Genomic DNA, 10,272 nt, shown 5'->3' with positions numbered 1-10,272 from the left:
CATCCATCGATGAGATCTCATGTGAGGAATCATCGGGCTCACTTTTTTCCATCGTCTTCGACACTGTATCATGGTTGTGGATTTCAACCATTATCAAAACGTCATTTGTAGATCTTGTTGGTTTACTTATTTCCTCCGGTGTTCTTGCTAACGATAGAGCATCTTCCTCAATCATCTTGTCTACCACACCATGCTCCGTCCATCCTTCTATTTTCTAAAGAGAGTTGATTGTTATCTTGTATAGACAAAACTTGTCATGGGATTGTGGCAAATGTTATGTTACATATAGGGAGATATTTTGTTTACATTTGTCATTATTGTTGGCATCTTTATTGCAAATATGACACAGTCAACATAAAAAATAGTCAAGATCAAATCTTAAAGGCACTTCTAGTTTATTATTCTTGCTACTTTATTGTTATCCCTTGAATGGTGAACTTGTAATCATATTTCTTTACCATATGAGTTCAATGAACGTGTTTTAATTCCAAAAACTTTAACAACAAAACTCACAATGGTAAGTATATTATATTAACATAACCAAAAAATTACATGATCAAGCCATGTTTGGCGGGCCGAGCCATGATATCCCACAAAGACCTTAGATACAATGGCAACCATGAGAAACATTAATAGATACATAACCACTACCACTTGTGTTACGAGACTGGGCACCCTCCTGTTGTAGTGGCTAGCTGCAATTGGGATAGCTGGCATAATGGTTAATTATGTGTTGTCTATTTATTTTCTAATTGAGTTGATGATGATTTTGTAGAGTGGAATGCAGGGAGTTGATGACGAGGCGTCGGCAATTACTCTTGGCCATTTTATATTCGCACAGTATTTTAGAATCTCATTTCAATAAGCCACTATGGCTCTGTAAATAATTCTAGTGGGAACTCCCCTTATGGGTCATGCAAGAACTAATGAGCTTCACTCATTTAACAAAAGTGAAGTGGTTATAAGAAGAGGGGCCTCAATTTTTGGCACCTTAAACTCAAAATAATATATTAAATACAACTCCACAAGAGAGGTGCCGTGGAGTTTGGGGCTAGATTTAGGCCTTTCTCTTGCAGATTCTCCTCTCTACTCTCTTATGCTATGGTTATTTTGTTGTGTACTCTCTAATCTAGTATCCATCTTTTACACATCTCTTAGACTCTCTTACAAGCATGTCTATGTCAATTCTATGTTCACTGTGTGTGTGTGTGTGTGTGTCATAGTCTAGGTGTGTGTGTGTGTGTGCGCGCGCTTGGAAATTGGAAGAAGAGGTGGACAGGTTGATGGTGATACTTGGGAGCATGTGTTGAATATCTTAAGCGGTCGATCTCCCCCTCTTCTCTCAACAGTGGTATCAGAGCTAACAGGTTCAAGTTAATTGGCATCAGATTTCAATTGCAAGAAGGGAATTTCTCGAATTGACAATCTCTAAATTGCAATTTATCAAATTTGCAATACAAAGACTCAAGGATTTGTGGAAATTCAAAGCTTAATCGGTCAACTTTACAAAGCAAATTTTGCTTGGTCGCTAATCGGTGGTGAATCGACAACTAATCGGCAAGCGGTTTTCAATTTTGGCTTCATGATGGTCAAAAGATGGTATGTCAAGTTTCAACTTTCAATTTTAATGCATAATTAGTGCGGATTGTGAAGGCAAGAAGAAAGCAGAAAGGCTTGGAGAGTCGAAGATTCTTGGTTTCGAAAACTATTTGCAATCAAGTAATTGCTTTGTAATGGAGGACGTTATCAAAAAGCATAAATAAAGAGAAAGAAGGATGATGCATGTTGTGGGTACTGCATCTCGCATGAGATTCTGTGGTATATGGCCCATGACGCACACAATCCCCTGTGCTGAACTCCACCAAAGTCGATAATCTTACTCGCAAGCTACTTGAATACCTTGCTCGCGGGAACGAGGCCCTGCATACAATCATTTCGAACTGCAGCCGTCACCCACGACGTTGGAGACTGCCTCAAACAAGTCGCCCAAGACCTCTGGGTAAAAGCGCACCCTGCAATCACTGTCATCCTCTCTCTCTGCACGGCTTTGAGTTCCTCCCTCGGCATCACGCTATCTGCAGAGCAGCAGCAGATCGCACGCCACGCAAGGCTTTATAAAGCCTTTACACACTTTTTAAAAAAAAGTGTGGCTTAAGTCTTTTGGCCGACCGCCCAAAATTCCAACTTTGTTTTAAAAAAAAAAACAAAAGGGGCCGTTGCTTAACCTCGAGTCACACCCTTTCGCTCAAGTTCACTACCAAGTGAGCTTTGAGTTCCTCCCTCGGCATCACGCTATCTGCAGAGCAGCAGCAGCTCGCACGCCACGCAAGGCTTTATAAAGCCTTTACACACTTTTTTAAAAAAAGTGTGGCTTAAGTCTTTTGGCCGACCGCCCAAAATTCCAACTTTGTTTTAAAAAAAAAAACAAAAGGGGCCATTGCTTAACCTCGAGTCACACCCTTTCGCTCAAGTTCACTACCAAGTGAGCTAGGGGCGAACTGTACTCCGAGCAAGAAAAACCGAGCAACACATCTTTCCGAGCGAAAGTTCTCAAAAACTCGATACAAAATGCATAGCTACTCAAGCTATATATTTGATGACAAAATGCAGCTATCTTTTTTCAAGCTAGCGGTGAAGCCAACCTTGGTGGCAAAAAAACCAACCTTGGATTGAACCAATCAGATTCTCAAGGGAACAATATTATGCTGAAACTCTAGCCCCTCCTAGCCCTTGGAATAGCTCTACTTTTGTTAGTGTGGCCTGATGCATAAACTCATGAGCTATAGAGTTTAAGTCGAGGACACGAAAGAACACAAAATACATGTGTTTGCATGGCACATACGTGAGACGTTGACTCTTTTTTTAGGAAGTCCTCACAATTAAGTACAACAAGGAAAGTCTGCAATGGTCACCGCATAATTCATACCCTTTTGAGATGAACCATCAGTGCTAATGTGGAAAACATGCGATGCATTTGGCACCAATATTACCTCTCTCACCAACTTTGCTTGCATGCTTCTTCCCAATTCAATCCGGCCTGGAACTCCTTGGTTAGTTTTGATCTCCACCTCACTTGTTTTCCATCTCTAAACTTTGCACGAAAAGAACTAGGTTGCAGCCCATTCTGCCTTGAAGGGTGGTTTCCCATAGGTGTGCGTGCATTGCCACCTTGCAAAACAAATCCATTCCTTTGAAGCATCTCAACCTCCAAAGGCAAAAGAAAAGTTCCCTCATCCACAGTCCACATTTTAGGGGCAGGTCTAGGAGGTCCAATAATCATGTCATCAATATTCCCATCATGACTGTTGCTACTGTTGCAAAACCAGACAAATCCCTCAACAACCCCCCTGGTTTAGGGCCTGCATCAGGATATCTCCTCCTTCTGCAAAAATAGGGTGCTGGAACTCCAGTTTTAATGTTGCTAGAAGTCTCATTTATAAATCTACCACAACATGCTGTCTCACCAAGCAAAACACCGAAACATGTCATTTTCCTACCGGGCTCTGTTCGCTTGGTAGCTTTTGCTCTAGCCGCATCTTTGATGTCGCAAAATTGGCCGGCTTGTTTTGCAATCTACAATTGACTGGTGTGGTAACTGTAACAAACTCAGGTCTATGGCTATCCTCCTCGAGAGTTTTATCAGGGTCAATAAAGATAGGTCTAGTTTTGTGCACACTATTTTTCCTTATTGAATCTCTATTCATCTTCAGGCTTGGAATTTGCATTTCAAGAACTGTCAATGATGTTGCATCTACTAGTTTTCTACCAGAGCCACTCCCAGATTGATTGCTCATAAATCTTGTAGCAAGATCTGCCATGATTGGTCCTGTAGACGTCTGTCTGTACACCCTTCAAGTAAGCATTGTAACGCACACTTTGTAAAACTACCGAAGACAAATCTGCACATGTGGCTTCATAAAGACCTACGTTTGATTTGTAACCAATTGAAGCTCGCATGTTCTTGAAACCAAAAGCTCCCAATTCGTCTTGTGCAATAAACCTTCCCCCCCAATGAGACACACTAACATCCCACCATGATAGCCAAGTTTCCAGAGAAGGAATCTCTCCTACAATTGCATGTCTTGCTCTCCAGCCTACTATCTAAGCTTCTCCATACATACTTTTGCCGAGTGTTTAGATGTAGCATGTAGCCATTTTTGACACAATAGTTTATGCTCTTCTTGAAAAGATGGACGTATACACTTTACAGTGTGCCTAATCATGCTTTGTTCCCAGTGAAAAACACAAGATCTCTCCTGGTCCGGCATCCTTTTCTTAGCTCCACCAAAGTAAACAATGCGTACTACAATCCAATTTGCATTGGCCTCATCTTCCATGAACCCTCTAAATTTAGGCTTATCCTAACCTTTATCAACCACAACTTTATTGAGCATGTTCCAAAACTCTATTTGAGCGTGTTTGTTCTCCACGGTGAACTCACAAATTGCCAAAGTCAACAGTTCTAGAACGTATGGGTCATAATTAACATGTGCTGACATTGTAGGCCAACCTTCCACACGATGCACATGATCGAAGTGCACCCACATATCTTGTAAGTTTCCTCCCGGGCACATGCGGTCACAAGGTCAACATCACTTCTTGGCTCCATAGTAGACATCTTAAATACATGTGGTTGTTGCCCTGGTCCTAGCTGTCCTAGAAAGAGAACACTATGAATAAAAGGATACCTTGACTTTGCTTTTACACTCAAGATGGACTCAAGGCCAACAGATGTAATGCCCTTTGCTCTTTTAGCAGACTCCAAGCTCCTTTGTACTCGACGCTTATCCGACAAAGGTGTGACAGCATCGAGAAAGCTAGTGAACTCTTGATCACCCATCAGAGTATCAACATCATTTGTTTGTGAGATAAGCTTATCCATAATAATTTCATCAGCAGTAGCTCTTTCTAGTTGTTTCGCAGTTGTCATGGGCTCAAAGACCGCTCTATGCAATAGAGCATCTGATATTGCTTGGTCCGCACTTCTGCTCTTCCCTTCAGCAGGATGTTTATGAAACCCAAGGTGTATAGCACATCTAGACATGCTAGTCTTTTCAATAGGAATGCAATAATAAATTACCGCCGGACAAGTTCCAATGCACTCAGGAAATTGACGACAATGAACACAAACTAATTTTCCATTATTTGCATCCAAAATACCCTTACTAGGAGCACATGATAGTCTCTCCCGTGGTCTAGCGTGTAGAGCAACTCGTTTGCTTCATTGCAATCATGTTCAAGCTTAATCTGTTCATGAAGCAATGTCAATGGCCGTAGAGAGAAACCAGAGTCTCCCATTTCAAAATGATCTTTCAAGGCTTGATATCGACTGTCGAAGACAAGAACTAACTTCTGTCCCCAAGAAGGGCCGAAGATGGTGCTCATTTCCTCAGACTTGTTGCTAATTGAAAAGAAAGCTACAACACAAAAAACGAGAGCAAATCTGTTTAACTAATAAGGACTATTCTTGAAAAGGGCAACCTAATAGCACATGCAGGAGCAAGTTGATAGGGGATTTTTTTAATGTGAAGTAATTAAGCTCTCTCTCTCTCTCTCTCTCTCTCTCTCTCTCTCTCTCTCTCTCTCTCTCTCTCTCTCTCCTGAATAATAGGTAATGAGTTCAACTCTCTTCGTCGACGGCTAGATCTTTAAGATCTCTTCGGATATTTTTAATGTAAAGTAAAGTAATTAATATCTCTCTTTCTCTCTCTCTCTCTCTCTCTCTCTCTCCCCCTGAATAACAAGTATTGAGTTCAACTCTCCTCATCGGCTAGATCTTTAGATATCTTTTTCTTCTTCTTCTTTTCTCTCTACTTGTGCCCCCCACAATCGGAGATATTTTGGGAGTCTCGAAAAATTTTAACGCTTAGTCAACAGAATAGCTTCGGCTCATAGTGAGTAGCACAGAGAGAGAAAGAGTGAGAGAGAGAGGGGGGGGGGGGGGGAGAGAGAGACGTCCCGGCTCCTGCTCTACTCATTGGATGCGACCCTACACGCGTCCCTGCTCAGCAACGACCCTACACACACCCCTGCTCAGCATCGACCCTACTCGCTGTCTAAAATGCCTCCCAAATGGTCAGTAGCATTGTCCGAAATGTCTCCCCGTGATATTGCTCGAAAGTATGCCGTGTCGACGCGGGATGGTTTGGAGCAAAATCTCATGCGCCCTACTACCCCTTTTCCATGGTGGATATTGTATGTGTATTGTGGATATTGACGGTGATTTGTGGATATTGTCTGTGTATGGTGGATATTGCCAGTGCTCGCAGTTTTTGTATTGCCTGTGATGCATGGTATGGTCAACGCGGAATTTTTGGGCTGATGCTACGATGCAAATCAAAGATGTTTTTAAAATGGGTAGATGCTGTGATGCAGCAAATTAAAACCACCTATTCAAACCTCCCACTACACGCAATGGCGAGAAGCAAGTCTAACTAACACGCTGTGGTTATGCCATGGCCCGGACAAGGCCACATCAAGCCTCTATTTACTTGCCCATCTTTGGGCCCAGGAAATCCGGGGCTATTAGATCACTTTGAGACGGTTGGACGATGCGGTAATGCGCGCAAATCAGGGCAATGATCAATGATCGAAAATACCATGCAGGGAAACTGCTCGAAAGTATGCCGCGTCGACGCGGGATGGTTTCGAGCAGTTATCTCATGGTGTTTGATGCGCTCTTCTCACGGTTTCACAAAATTAGTGGTTGATTATTTGAATGCGTTCTATAAAATACGAAGTCAGGCCAAACTCAGCAACCTCGATAGAGTCCACTTCTGATGCAGCATCATCTTCAACTTCTTTGCTGTCACACAAGCTCGTTGCATCACTGGCATTTTCATATTCTTTACTTTGATGTATCTGCATTTTCTCCACACTGGCCCAGATGATCAGTTTGCCATGGTCATCAATGTGCACATGAACTACTTTGAAAGCCGCAGCGGGTATTAAATCTGACGTGGCATGAAAGTTGCAGCCGCTGCGTCTTTTGCATCAAAGTAGGGGCAGCCCACGTAGTTAGCCGCTGCGTTTACAGGTAATGCGGGCACTTTTTGGTTTCGCCACCTCCCGAGCGACGTCACGGAGGTTCCCTCCAACTGTAGCGCCATTACAGGCGACGATATGCAGCTTCCCTGCTTGCAAGCGCCACCTTCCCTAGTGCAAAAACTACTGTAGAGGTTTAGGCCAAACTATATTCGACAAGCTTCAACCCATCTACCCAACGACCCCCACCTTCACCTGCATGCACGTCGGGCATTGCGCACCTGCAGCTTAACCCACCACCTGTAGCCTCGGGCTCTGTGGCTTAAGAAAGTATTTAACAAGCCAAGAATGCGCTATTAAAATGCATATCCCTGCCCGTTTTTCCAAGACGCTAAGCGAGCTAATTAAGCTCCAAGCAACCAACTGCACACTAAGGTATCCAATAACGATATGCTCTCTCTCTCTCTCTCTCTCTCTCTCTCTCTCTCTCTCTCTCTCTCTCTCTCTCTCTCTCTCTCTCTCTCTCTCTCTCTCATGGTCGGGAATGGAGTGCGCATACCTTAGCGCTGCTGTAGAGTCCATTGATCTACTTCTGTAGCCAAATTCAAGTTATACTCAACGCTATTGCTTCCTTGCAATGACAGTAGCGCTACTATAATGCATTGAGAAACTTGAATTTAATTGTTCTGTGTGTGTGTGTGTGTGTGTGTGTGTGTGTGTGTGTTGTAGCGCTAGGAGCTTCTGCAATGTTGTTAGCCACTTTGCCTTTGAGCTCACTGCTTGGTGTGTTAAAGTAGGAAAACCTTTCTCGCCTTTTACCTAATGCTGCTTATGGTGATGCTTGCAGAGATAAAGAATGGAGCATCAACGCCCTCATTTGCGACCGAGTTTTCCACTTTTGAGTGCGTTCATGACATATCGGCCTCCACGTTCCGTCCACCGGCACCAACCACCTCCTCCAATTCAGTCACGAATTCTGCCCACGGAGCCGGTCCCCTCTCCTCCACCACATGGTGGATTCCGTCAACTTCTGCAAGCCGGCGACTACATTATGCATGATCATATCAATGTGCAGCAGCCTCATCCTTCAGGGCTCCACTACATGCCGCCAAACCCTACAGAGTACAATAGAATGGTAGGCATGCCTGCAACGGCTCCAACCCATAGCCATGCCGGTGTTCCTACCGAGCATTCCGCCACTTGAACATTCATTGCCTATAAGTCTCGATGGCTCTGTGCCATCGAATCCTTCTCTCCTACCTGCCATGGAGGAGAACATTCCTCTACTGGAGTTTCCAACCATCAAGGCACCCTCTCAGCAAGGAATTGAAGTCAGCTCAATCACGAATGATTTGTCTTCAACAGTGGTGGTGCAAAGAGACCCAAAGAGCAAGGCTAAAAACCCTTCAAGCTCGAAGAAAGGTTTGGAGTGGTCAACGACGAAGGTTGTGTGCTTGATCGACTTCTTCCAAGAGAAGTGGACAAGCCTAGGCAAAGGAAACTTCAAGCAGAAGCATTGGTCTGGCCTCGCTCAACAAATGAACTTGAAGTTTTCGTCCACCTACATGGCCCAACAATGCACGAATAAATGGGATTCTCTACGCAAGACTTACCAAAGAGAGAAAAGGGCCGAAGAAGGCACTGGCGCATCCCCATCTACTTGGGAATTTTTTGACAGAATGTCTCAATTTCTCGAGAGAACACCCAAGGTGCGTGGGTTGGCCGGTGGCTTCAATGGGGAGGCCTTTCTACCTGAGGCACCAGAGGAGGATGAAGACGACGAGAATAGTGACGCTGACAATGACAACATCAACATCAATAACAATGATGGGAATCAAAATGTAGCAGCCCCCTCCCAAGAGGGATCACCAACCACACCGATTAGCAGTGTGCCAAGCAATGCAGGTGCCGAAGAAAGTTCTGGTGGTAGGACTTTTGACTCCGTTCGGGGCTAGCGATGCAAGAAGAGACGTCGTCTGTCTGAAGCCGGCTCCTCCTTGGGTGCCGAGCTGAAGGAAGGGCTCTCCAGTTTTGTAGAAACCATGAAGGAGGTAGAGCTCCGCAGGATTGAGGCCGAAGTGCGTCGAATTGATGCAGATGAAAGGCGTGCAGATAAAGCTCTCAAGATTCAACTACAGATTGCACGCATTTTGGCAGGTGGACGAGATGCTTGATATTAGACAGCATCTCTTAAGGTTGTCTCTTGATGTAATCAGGCAATAAAATAAAGCAAGGCCAATGTCTTTTTTATAAAACTGTTACTGCGATAAGAGGTTAGTGCCTTGAAAAGATTGTGAGAAAAAGAGTTTAACATAAACTATCTTTTGACATCAAAGATAGTTAGCAATCAATACTCAGAAAGATAGTGTGTTGTGTTGTTAATGAGAGAGAGAGAGAGAGAGAGAGAGAGAGAGAGAGAGAGAGAGAGAGAGAGAGAGAGAGAGAGAGAGAGAGAGAGAGAGAGAGAGAGAGAGAGAGAGAGATGGGAGTTAGAGAGTCAATGTAGTGCATATGTGAATGACATTGTTAGGGAGATAGAGGTATATAGTTAATGACTGAGGTAGACAATTAGTGTGGTAGTGAGTAAGCAAGATGAAGTGTCACTTAAATAGCCATAGTTACAATGTTGGTGTTTGTGACATATAGATAGAGAGTTGATGGGGGAGAGATATTGCGATATACAGTTAGTGTATTATGAGATATATATATATATATATATATATATATATAGAGAGAGAGAGAGAGAGAGAGAGAGAGAGAGAGAGAGAGAGAGAGAGAGAGAGAGAGAGAGTTAATGATTGAGAGATACATGATAAGTGCAATAGTGAGTTAGTACGTTAGTGAGTTAGTACATTAGTCAGTTAGTACGTTACTGCATAAGACAATATAGAGTTAGTGCAATAGTGACAATCAATATAGTGTAAGTGCAATAATGAGTTAGTACGTTAGTGCATAAGTGAGACACTGTTAGCAAGTTGCAGTGTATGTTAAATAGCCAGAGTTACAATGTTAGCGTTAGTGAGATATAGATATAGAGTTAATGACTATTGAGATAGATCGTGAGTTAGTGCGTTAGTGAGTTAGCAAGTTGTTGCATAGTTTAGATAGCAAGAGTGAAAAAGTTAGTGTGAGTGAGATATAGATATAGAGTTAGTGAGATTTTGCGACATACAAATAGTAAATTATAGAAATATAGTTAGGGCAATATTTAGTTAGGGAGACGATATGGAGTTAGAGCGACATAAAGGCAGTGACTTACAGATAAATTTGACAATCAATATAGAGTTA

General features: G+C 43.1%; 1 pseudogene; it reads left to right on the top strand.

The window, feature by feature from the left end:
- The first annotated feature begins 8,035 nt into the window (after positions 1-8,035).
- Positions 8,036-9,158, top strand: LOC147418000 (uncharacterized; annotated as a pseudogene).
- The last annotated feature ends 1,114 nt before the right edge of the window (positions 9,159-10,272 follow it).

The sequence above is a fragment of the Adiantum capillus-veneris genome, chromosome 30 (genome assembly GCF_014529385.1).
Source record: "Adiantum capillus-veneris isolate H3 chromosome 30, ASM1452938v2, whole genome shotgun sequence".
NCBI lineage: Eukaryota > Viridiplantae > Streptophyta > Polypodiopsida > Polypodiales > Pteridaceae > Adiantum > Adiantum capillus-veneris.
Note: the sequence above shows the minus strand (reverse complement) of the source record. Positions and strands in the feature narration are given on the sequence as shown.